The following is a 10,686-nucleotide window of genomic DNA, read 5'->3' as shown; positions in this document are numbered from 1 at the left end:
GTCTTTTCATTTCATGGCTTCAGTCACTGTCCACAGTGATTTTGAAGCCAAATAAAATAAAGTCTATCACTGTTTCCTTTATTCCCCCATCTATTTGCCATGAAGTGATGGAACTGGATGCCATGACCTTAGTTTTCTGAAAGTTGAATTTTAAGCCAGTTTTTTCACTCTCCTCTTTCATCTTCATAAAGAGGCTGTTTGGTCCCTCTTCATTTTCTGCCATTAGAGTGGTGTCATCTGCATTTCTGAGGTTCTTGTTATTTCTCCTGGCAATCTGATTCCAGTTTGAGCTTCAACCAGCCCAGTATTTCCTATGATGTACTCTGCATAGAAGTTAAATAAGCAGGGAGCCAATATACATCCTTGATGTACTCCTTTCCCAGTCTGGAACCAGTTCATTGTTTTATGACCAGTTCTAACTGTTATTTCTTGTCCTACATACAGGATTTTCAGGACGCAGGCAAGGTGGTCTGGTAGTCCCATCTCATTAAGAATTTTCCAGGTTGTTGTGATCTACGTAGGCTTGTTGTGATCAAAGTCTTCACAATAGTCAGTGAAGCAGAAGTAGATTTTATTCTGGAATTTTCTTGCTTTTTCTATGATCCAACAGATGTTGGCAATTTGATCTCTAGTTCCTCTGCCTTTTCCAAATCCAGCTTGCACATCTGGAAATTCTCTGTTCATGTACTGATGAAACCTAACTTGAAGGATTACGAGCATTACCTTGCTGCCATGTGAAATGACCACAATTATATGGGAGTTTGAACACTTCTTGGCTTTGTCCTTCTTTGGAAGTGGAATTAAAACTTAAATTTTCCAGCCCTGTGACCACTGTTATTTTTCCAAATGTGCTGACATATTGATGCAGCACTTTAACAATATCATCTTTTAGGATTTGAAATAGCTCAACTGTAATTCCATCGCCTCCACTAGCTTTGTCCATACTAATGCTTCTGAAGTCCCTGGAGTAATACATCACTCCAGGATGTCCAGTTCTAGATCAGTGATCCTTCCTCAGTGATAAATGCAGAGAAATAGAGAAAAACAATAGAATGGGAAAGAATAGAGATCTCCTCAAGAAAATTAAAGATACCAAGGAATATTTCATGCAAAGATGGGCACAATAAAGGACACAAATGGAATGGCCTAACAGAAGCAGAAGATATTAAGAAGAGGCGGCAAGAATACACAGAAGAACTATACAAAAAAGATCTTCATGACCCAGATAACCATGAGGGTGTGATCACTCACCTTGAACCAGACATCCTGGTGAAGTCAAGTGGGCCTTAGGAAGCATTAGCAAGAACAAAGCTAGTGGAGGTGATGGAATTCCAGTTGAGCTGTTTCAAATCTTAAAAGATGATGCTGTGAAAGTGCTGCACTCAATATGCCAGCAAATTTGGAAAACTCAGCAGTGGCCACAGGACTGGAAAAGGCCAGTTTTCATTCCAATCCCAAAGAAAGGAAATGCCAAAAATGTCCAAACTACCACACAATTGCACTCATCTCACACACTAGCAAAATAATGCTCAAAATTCTCCAAGCCAGACTTCAACAGTACATGAACTGTGAATTTCCAGATGTTCAAGCTGTATTTAGAAAAGGCAGAGACAGTCTTCGCGGAGAGTTGCCGCGGTTTCCTGCTTCAACAGTGCTTGAACGGAACCCGGCTGCTCTTCCACCCCCCAGCCCTGGCAGGCTACTCAGAGCCAGCCCTCGGCCCCACTTGACAACACCCTCCGACCGGCCCAAGGTCCCCGCCGCCGCTCCAGCGCAGCGCAGCCGTCGCCGTCGCCGCCACCGCCCCTTCTCATCCGCCCGCCATGACGACCGCATCCCCCTCGCAGGTGCGCCAGAACTACCACCAGGACTCGGAGGCCGCCATCAACCGCCAGATCAACCTGGAGCTCTACGCCTCCTATGTGTACCTGTCCATGTCCTACTATTTTGACCGCGATGATGTGGCTTTGAAGAACTTTGCCAAGTACTTTCTTCACCAATCTCATGAGGAGAGGGAACATGCTGAGAGACTAATGAAGCTGCAGAACCAGCGAGGCAGCCGAATCTTCCTTCAGGATATCAAGAAACCAGACCGTGATGACTGGGAGAATGGGCTGAATGCAATGGAATGTGCGCTGTGCTTGGAAAGAAGTGTGAATCAATCACTACTGGAACTGCACAAACTGGCCACTAAAAAAATGATCCCCATCTGTGTGATTTCATTGAGACTCATTACCTGAATGAGCAGGTGGAAGCCATCAAAGAATTGGGTGACCATGTAACCAACCTGCGCAAGATGGGGGCCCCTGGATCTGGCATGGCAGAGCACCTCTTTGACAAGCACACCCTGGGACACAGTGAGAGCTAAGCCTCAGGCTGGCTTCCCACAGCCACAAGGGTGACTCCTCTGGTCACCAAGGCAGTGCATGCATATTTGGGTTACCTTCACCTTTTCTATAAGTTGTAACAAAACATCTACTTAAGTTCTTTCTTTAGTACCATTCCTTCAAATAAAGTAATTTGGTACCCAAAAAAAAAAAAAAAGGCAGAGGAAAAGAGATCAAGTTGCCAACATCTGTTGGATCATCTAAAAAGCAAAAGAGTTCCAGAAAAACATCTACTTCTGCTTTATTGACTATGCCAAAGCCTATGACTGTGTGGACTACAACAAACTGTGGAAAATCCTTCAAGAGATGGGAATACCAGACCACCTGACCTGCCTCCTGAGAAATTTGTATGCAGGCCAAGAAGCAAAAATTAGAGCTGGACATGGACCAACAGATTGGTTCCAAATTGGGAAAGGAGTACATTAAGGCTGCATATTGTCACCTTGTTTATTTAACTTATATGCAGAATACATCACGTGAAATGCAGACTGATGAGGCACTAGCTGGAATGAAGATTGCTGGGAGAATTATCAATAGCCTCAGATTCACAGAGGACACCACACTTAGGGCAGAAAGTGAAGAACTAAAGAGTCTCTTAATGAAAGTGAGACAGGAGATTGAAACTCAACATTCAGAACTAAGATCATGGCATTTGACCCCATTACTTCAAGGCAAACAGATGGGGAAACAATGGAAACAGTGAGAGACTATTTTGGCGGTCTCCAAAATCACTGTAGAGTACATCATGAGAAATGCTGGGCTGGAGGAAGCACAAGCTGGAATCAAGATTGCTGGGAGAAATATCAATAACCTCGGATATGCAGATGACCCCACCCTTATGGCACACAGTGAAGAAGAACTAAAAAGCCTCTTGATGAAAGTGAAAGAGGAGAGTGAAAAAGTTAGCTTAAAGCTCAACATTCAAAAACTAAGATCATGGCATCTGGTCCCATCACTTCATTGCAGATAGATGGGGAAACAGGGAAACAGTGGCTGCCTTTGTTTTTCTGAGCTCCAAAATCACTGCAGATGGTGATTGCAGCCATGAAATTAAAAGATGCTTACTCCTTGGAAGGAAAGTTATGACCAACCTAGACAGCATATTAAAAAGCAGAGACATTAATTTGTCAACAAAAGTCTATCTAGTCAAGGCTATGGTTTTTCCAGTTGTCATGTGTGGATGTGAGAGTTGGACTATAAAGAAAGCTGAGCGCTGAAGAATTGATGCTTTTGAACTGTGGTGTTGGAGAAGACTGTTGAGAGTCTCTTGGACTGCAAGGAGATCCAACCAGTCCATCCTAAAGGAGATCAGTCCTGTGTGTTCATTGGAATGACTGATGCTGAAGCTGAAACTCCAATACTTTGGCCACCTCATGCAGAGAGCTGATTCATTGGAAAAGACCCTTATGCTGGGAAAGATTGAGGGCAGGAGGAGAAGGGGACAACAGAGGATGAGATGGTTGGGTGGCATCACTGACTCGATGGTCACGGGTTTGGGTGAACTCCGGGGGTTGGTGATGGACAGGGAGGCCTGGCATGCTGCAGTTCATGGAGTCGCAAAGAGTCAGACACAACTGAGTGACTGAATTGAACTGAACTGAATATCTTCTTACCTTTTGAAAACTTTTAAATATGACCAGAGATTTAGGACATTCTCCTGAGGATTTTTTGTAAAGGGATTTTTCCTAAAAAGAGTGCAAAGAACAGCCCACTTTAAAACAGAAAATGATAGGTATCAATCTTCCCTAGCATTTAAAAAGCAAAACTGAACACAAAAACCACCACTCTGCACACCCATGGGAATCATACAAAGGAATACACAGCTTCCAAGTTTCCTGAGTTCAAGTTAATGTCAGGGTTTGGAGGGAGGAATGGGGAGAGTAGATCTTATTGGAACTTCTGGTGCTCATAGCAAAGTGACTCAGGCATCTGAATTGACTAGTGAGGTTTCTTTGAACAGAGGAACAAAGTGAGGATATAGCAAGCTTGCCCTGTAGTCCCATAAAGTTTGAGAGAAAAAACAGAGTGATCCTTGACAAACAGACAGAGCTGGATGCATGGAGCCTGATGGGTAGGAAACAGAAAGCACAGCCACCTAAAGTTCCAGACAGTTGAACTGCCCTTTGTGGGTATAGATTTGAAGCTTCCTATGAACCTCTGAACCCAGAGTCAACTGACTAAGGCAACATTCACCAAAAGATATATCTATTTCCTTCTACAGGCATTAATTACAACCCCATGCAGTAGGGACTCTCATTGCTATCTAACAGTCAAAGAGATGATACTGTGTCCACACTTGGTTTTGTCCCTTGAGTCACTCTAGGATCATTATGACCATTTCTCCATTTTTCCTATACAGACCACACTTATGAAAGCTTACGGTGAATGGTATTGGATTTGTGAATTCCAAAGGAGAATTTTGCTTTGAGACAAGAGACTCAGCTTCAGTCACTCAGAGCATCATGTGGCAGAAGTTTCATTACAGTGAAAAAGGGACAAAGAAATCTTCTGACACAGACATCAGAAGGGGGCAGAGAGTGCTCCGCTCGCTAGTCTTATCAAGGCCTTATATACTTTTTCAATTGCTTACTTACAATAGAAAGGTCTTACCAGACCTACTCCCACAGCATACATCTTAAGATAAGAAGATTAGTCAGAAGGTTCCTGTTGTAAGATACATTGTTGTTATATAATCATTAGTATAGAGCTTAAGGGAAAACAGTTTGAGCAAGATGAGTTATTTTGTTGTGTAACCATTAGCTCTGGCCTTAAAGAAAGTATTAAAGATTGCTGTTATAACAACTCAGAGTTTAAGGAAAAATCATTTCATGTGACTAAGATGAAGAAATGTAGAATAAAAAAGTTTGTCCTTTTCTCCTCCTTGAGGGCCCCCAGACTCCTTATCAGCCTACCTAAGAATTAATTCTCTGATTTCCCCTTTTCTTTTTGTAAACTTTGGCTGCCAAAGGAAAAGGGGTGTAGCTCTCATTCTGTAGCTACTTCCTGCTGGCCAGGGGCACAGAACCTAAATTGTTGAGGCAGTATATTCTCCTTACCCTCATATTGAGGGTCTCTGATCCAGGGGCACCAAATAATAGTTGGAGGAGGTGGTAAAAAAAAAAAAAAATAGGAGCTTGAACAATCATTTGTAACTTAAAATTAAACATCACATTATGTCTATAGTTAATGTACAAAGTGTTACACCAGTCCATCTTAGGATCATTAGATGTCATCAGATCAAGAAGAGGCATCACATATGATTGTTGTTGATGAAGGTATTCACAGAGTTGAAGAAAGTCCTTTCCTTGAAGTGGAGAGATCCACTTTGGGAAGCCTCCAACTGATGAAGAAGGGGAGCAGTTGCAGATCCAGCAATTAGGCCAATTGTGGAATGCAGTGTAGGAGTGAGCCCAGGACAGGAAGGCAAGGTCCTGAGGGTCACATGGCAGACTCAGGATTTTAGAACTCAGCAGAAGCAAGCCCACATAGGTTATTAGGCCCATCCAAAAAGTAAAGAGTAAAAGCATAGAAACTAAAGACATAAAAATGACATCACTTAGTCTCAGTCAGGGTGCAGCCTTTTAATTCAAGTGTGGTCCATCCACGAATCAGCTCCTGGCACTTTGACAGCTGTAAGAGAAGAAACAATAACCTGGTAGGGGTTTCCCCAGAGGGGCTCTAGAGATTGTCCTCCAGACCCCAATGTCTTTATCAGGACTTTTGTTCCTAGCTCAAACAATGGCTCGTCTGAGTCAGAGGCTGGGTCAGGAGTCACCTCCCAGAGTTCCTGTAATGTCTGTTGAAAAGCTGAAAGCTGAGTCCCATAGCTGATTTTAAGACTTCAAGATCTATGACAATGTCTGTGTGCAAAAATGGTCTGCCATAGAGAATTCAAAAGGAGGCAGTCCCTTCTTCTTAGAGACAGTTTGGGCCCTCAATAAAGCTATGGGTAAAACTTTAAAACAACTGTCTTGTGTTTCCTGAGTTAGCTTACACAGGTGCCACTTAAAAATGTCATTAGCCTTTTCAACCTTTCCTGAAGATTGGGGTTTCTAGGAACAGTGTAAGTGATACTCTGTTCCTAGAGCTTTTGACACCCCTTGAGTTACAGCAGCTTTAAAGGCAGAGTCATTGTCACTCTGAACTTTAGAGTTTAAGACTCTGCTCACATCATGTGAAGTCAGTACAATGAGATTTCTCCTGTTAGTAAACTTAAGAACTTCAGGCACTAGCAAAGCAATAGTAGCTACAGGTTGCTGGTGAGGCCCTTGGGGTTGTGACATCACCGCCAAGGCCATTCTTTTTTTTTTTTTCTTTCTTAGTAACAGATTAAATTCTGACCCTGTGGGCAGGCTTAAAGCAGGAGCCTACAGGAGAGCAGTTTGAAGTCTTACAAGCCTTTTGAGTCTCTGGAGACCAAACCAGCTTGTCAGTCTTGGCCGTTTATATAAAGCCTGGGCAAGCCCCCCATAACCTAGAATCTAAGTGTGGCAATATCCTTCAGTGCCCAAGAATACTATCAATTGTCTTAAAGGCATAGGTAGAGGATGATTTAGTATAGACTTAAGTCTAGAAAGCATCCTTCAAATCAATGAAAAATATCTGGCTCATTCTGGAATTTCAGGCAAAAAAGTACAAGGATTAGGCACCACGGGCTGTAAAGGAACCACAGCCTCTGAATGTCCTTACCTTGTCCTGAAGTTCCCCAATGAACCCCCCAAGATGATCACTTACAGTGAATGCTGTCAGATTCATGATCTCTGAGGGAGAGAATTTTGCTTTGGGACAGGGGACTCAGCTTCAGTCACTCAGAGCTTTGTGTTTCAAAAGTTTCATTACAGTGAAAAGGGGACAGAGAAAGTTTCTGACACAGACATCAGAAGGGGGCAGAGTGCCCCACTTGCTAGTCTTACCAGGCCTTACATACTTTTTCAGTTGCTTACTTACAATAGAAAACTCTTACCAGATCCACTCCCACAACATATGTCTTAAGACAGCAAGATTAATCTGTTATTAGAAGCTTCCTGTTAAGAAGGAGAAACATGTCTTCAAGCAAGATACATTGTTGTTATATAATCATTAGTACAGAGCTTAAGAAAAAACATACACTTGAGCAAGATGAGTTGTTTTGTTGTATAACCATTTATTCTGGTCTTAAAGAAAGTTAGTCTTAAAGATTGTTTTCATAACAACTCAGAGTTTAAGGAAAAAAGTCTTAACACATGTAAATCCATGGCTGATTCATGTCAATGTATAGCAAAAACCACTACAATATTGTAAAGTAATTAGCCTCCAACTTAAAAAAAAAAAAAAAATGGAAAAAAAATTTTAATAAATAAATAAAGAAAAAAAGTCTTATGTGACTAAGATGAAGGAATGTAGAAAAAAGTTTGTCCTTTCTCCTCCTCGAGTGCCCTGTACTCTTATCGACCTACCTAAGAATTAACTCTAACTGACATCCTCAGAGGAGAACTTTAACAACTACTTTCTTGACCTCTGGCCCTATAATCAAGGATACTCTAACAACTTCTAAACTCTAAAACCCAGATAAGTGTATATTTTGTCACTTATGGAGGGTTAAGTGCTGTCATTTGTATAAACTCTGGGTCCTAGAATTCCCAGTATTTCCTCAGCCCTGAATCTTTTCCTACCAGCCCTTTCAGGGAAGATAAATAAATAGGCATGAATAGCAGGGAGACAGCTTCCCAAAAGCACAGATAAGGCATGGGACAGGCATGATAAATAGACAGTATGGTTCATGCTGAGGAGCCCTGGATAAACTAGATCTAATTCTCAATCACTTTCTTTACTGATTATTGTACCCAACAGAGTCATTCTGATCCATTTTTCTCTCTTCAGTTATCCTTCAGTTCCATCCAAAAGGTCAGCTTAGGGCATAATTAAGTCAATTACTTTCTGAAAGGCCATCATGACAACGATTAAAGAAAATGATAGCAGGCCCCATTCATCCTGTGGGAATTATTAGCTTGTCAGTTTCAAGACTCATTGAGACAAAGGGTCAAAAAATCAAAAGATATGGTTGCTTACCAACTCATTCATTCCTCCTTTTGTTTGTGTCTGTGTGTAAAACCTATTATGACCCAGAACAATCCTAACCCTTGTCTTATTGGGGTTTATAGCCTAGTGGAAGGCATAGAAGTGAATCCAAAAGTAACCCTAATAAATATACTGCCACAGATAGAGAAAGGTTATGAGAATGAGATGCATAACAGAAGCCTATTTTTTATTTTGGAGCCCAGGAAGCTCTGAAGCTCATTCTATAGGATGAGCAGGAGTTAGCCAGGCAAAGAGGCATAGATATGTCTTCCCAGCAGGCCTTTACAGAAATTATTCTTTTCTGAGAGCTGAAAAAGGACAGAGTGGCCAGATAGCATTAGGTGACAAGCAGATGAGCATGAGATAAGGCCTAAAAAGTGGGCAGGACAGAGCAGGTAGAAACTCATTGACTAGAGCATAGTGATAGAGTAAGAGATGAAGCAGAGAGAGCTCGGATGTCAGCACCAGAGTCTCTAAATGCTGGAACCACTGGCCAAGCTGTGCTTCTTTGTGTGGATCCATGGCTTTGCAAGGCCTGGGATGAGGACTTATGAGTGCACTTAATAGTCTCGGTAGGTGTGATACCTACACTGCAACAAAAAGTTAGGGAAATAGGGATGGGAGATGAAAATGAGAAAGAAATGAGACAGACTTTAATACCAAGCTGTTTCTCAGCCAAACTCTGAATGTCAAAATGGTTTCTCATACCACACGCCAATTGCACTGGAGACAGTCTATGAGCTACCCAGGTCCTCTCAACAATTTCAGCTTCCAGAGTTCTGACCACTTGCCAGGCCTCTGCCTGTCACAGCATCCCTGCACACTCTGTTGGGTGCAGTCTCTCCCGCAGAATGTACCAGGCTATGTGTGGTCCCCATTGCACTTGCTGTGGCAGGAGCTAGAGCAGTTTGAGTACCATAGTTCGACTCCACTGGACTATTGGAGGCTGTGATTTCTTCCGTGGCTATCCAGATACAAGGGGGTTAGTTATCACACCCTGGATATGTGGAGACATTGAAGACCTGTGTGGTGAATTTTGAGCAATAAGAGACAGGAAATGGAAAGAGGCTAGAAGATAAATTGTTTGACCTTCTCCCGTAAGATAGCCTGCTCTTCTTCTTTTTAAAAAAAATTTATAGTAGTGTATAGCTGAATAACAATGTGTTAATTTCAGGTGCCCAACAAAGCCACTTAGCCCTACATATACATGTATTCATTCTCCCCCAAAATCCCCTCAACATGGGCTGTTTTGACACAATGTTTTCACATGCCCTCTGGGAGACATTCCATGAGACTGTGCAACTAGCTGGAGTTCTTGAGAAACTGGTCCGTTTGGTAACTTACCATCTTTTATTTCCCGTCTCTCCTTGGGCTTTACTTTCTTTTATCTCTTACTTATCTTGCTGGGACACATCTCCCAAGAAAGCATTCTTGTTGTTGTTCAGTCACTCAGTCGTGTCCAACTCTTTACAACCTCATGGACTGTAGCACACCAGGTTTCTCTGTCTTTCATTATCTCCTGGAGGTTTCTCAGACTCATTTCCTTTGATTCTATAATGGAATACAACCATCTCATCCTCTGTTGCTCTTTTCTCCTCCTGCCCTCAATCTTTCCCAGCATCAGGATCTTTTCCAATGAGACAGCTCTTCACATCAGGTAGCTAAAGTACAGGAGCTTCAGCTACAGCATCAGTCCTTCCAATGAATATTCAGGGTGAACTTCCTTTAGGATTGACCAGTTTGATCTTGCAGTCCAAGGAACTTTCAAGAGTTTTCTCCAACACCACAGTCCAAAAGCATCAATTCTTCAGTGCTCAGCTTTCTTTATGGTCCAACTCACATCCATACACGACTACCAAAAAAATCATAGTTTGATCATATGGACCTTTGCTGGCAAACTAATGTCTCTGTTTTTTAATATGCTAAGTTGGTCATAGCTTTTCTTCCAAGGAACAAGCATCTTTTAATTTCATGGTGCAGTCACAGTCCACAATGATTCTGGAGCCCAAGAAAATAGAGTCTGTCACTGTTTCCATTGTTTCTCCCTCTATTTGCCATGAAGTGATGGGACCAGATGCCATGATGTTAGTAATTTGAATGTTGAGGTTCAAGCCAGCTTTTTCACTTTGCCCTTTCACCTTCATCAAGAGGTTCTTTAGTTCCTCTTTGCTTTCTGCCATTAGGGTGGTATCAGCTGCATATCTGAGGTTATTGATATTTCTCCCAGAAATCTTGATTCCAG

The 10,686-nt window shown here is 42.1% G+C and overlaps 1 pseudogene across 1 annotated transcript; it reads left to right on the top strand.

Moving 5' to 3' along the window:
* The first annotated feature begins 1,612 nt into the window (after positions 1-1,612).
* On the top strand, positions 1,613-2,544 carry LOC122421157 (annotated as a pseudogene). Its single transcript, XR_006263455.1, has one exon. The product of XR_006263455.1 is annotated as a ferritin heavy chain-like (transcript).
* The last annotated feature ends 8,142 nt before the right edge of the window (positions 2,545-10,686 follow it).

Source organism: Cervus canadensis, chromosome 18, assembly GCF_019320065.1.
Source record: "Cervus canadensis isolate Bull #8, Minnesota chromosome 18, ASM1932006v1, whole genome shotgun sequence".
Taxonomy (NCBI): Eukaryota; Metazoa; Chordata; class Mammalia; order Artiodactyla; family Cervidae; genus Cervus; species Cervus canadensis.
The sequence above is the reverse complement of the archived record's forward strand: the minus strand, read 5'-3'. Positions and strand labels throughout refer to the sequence as shown.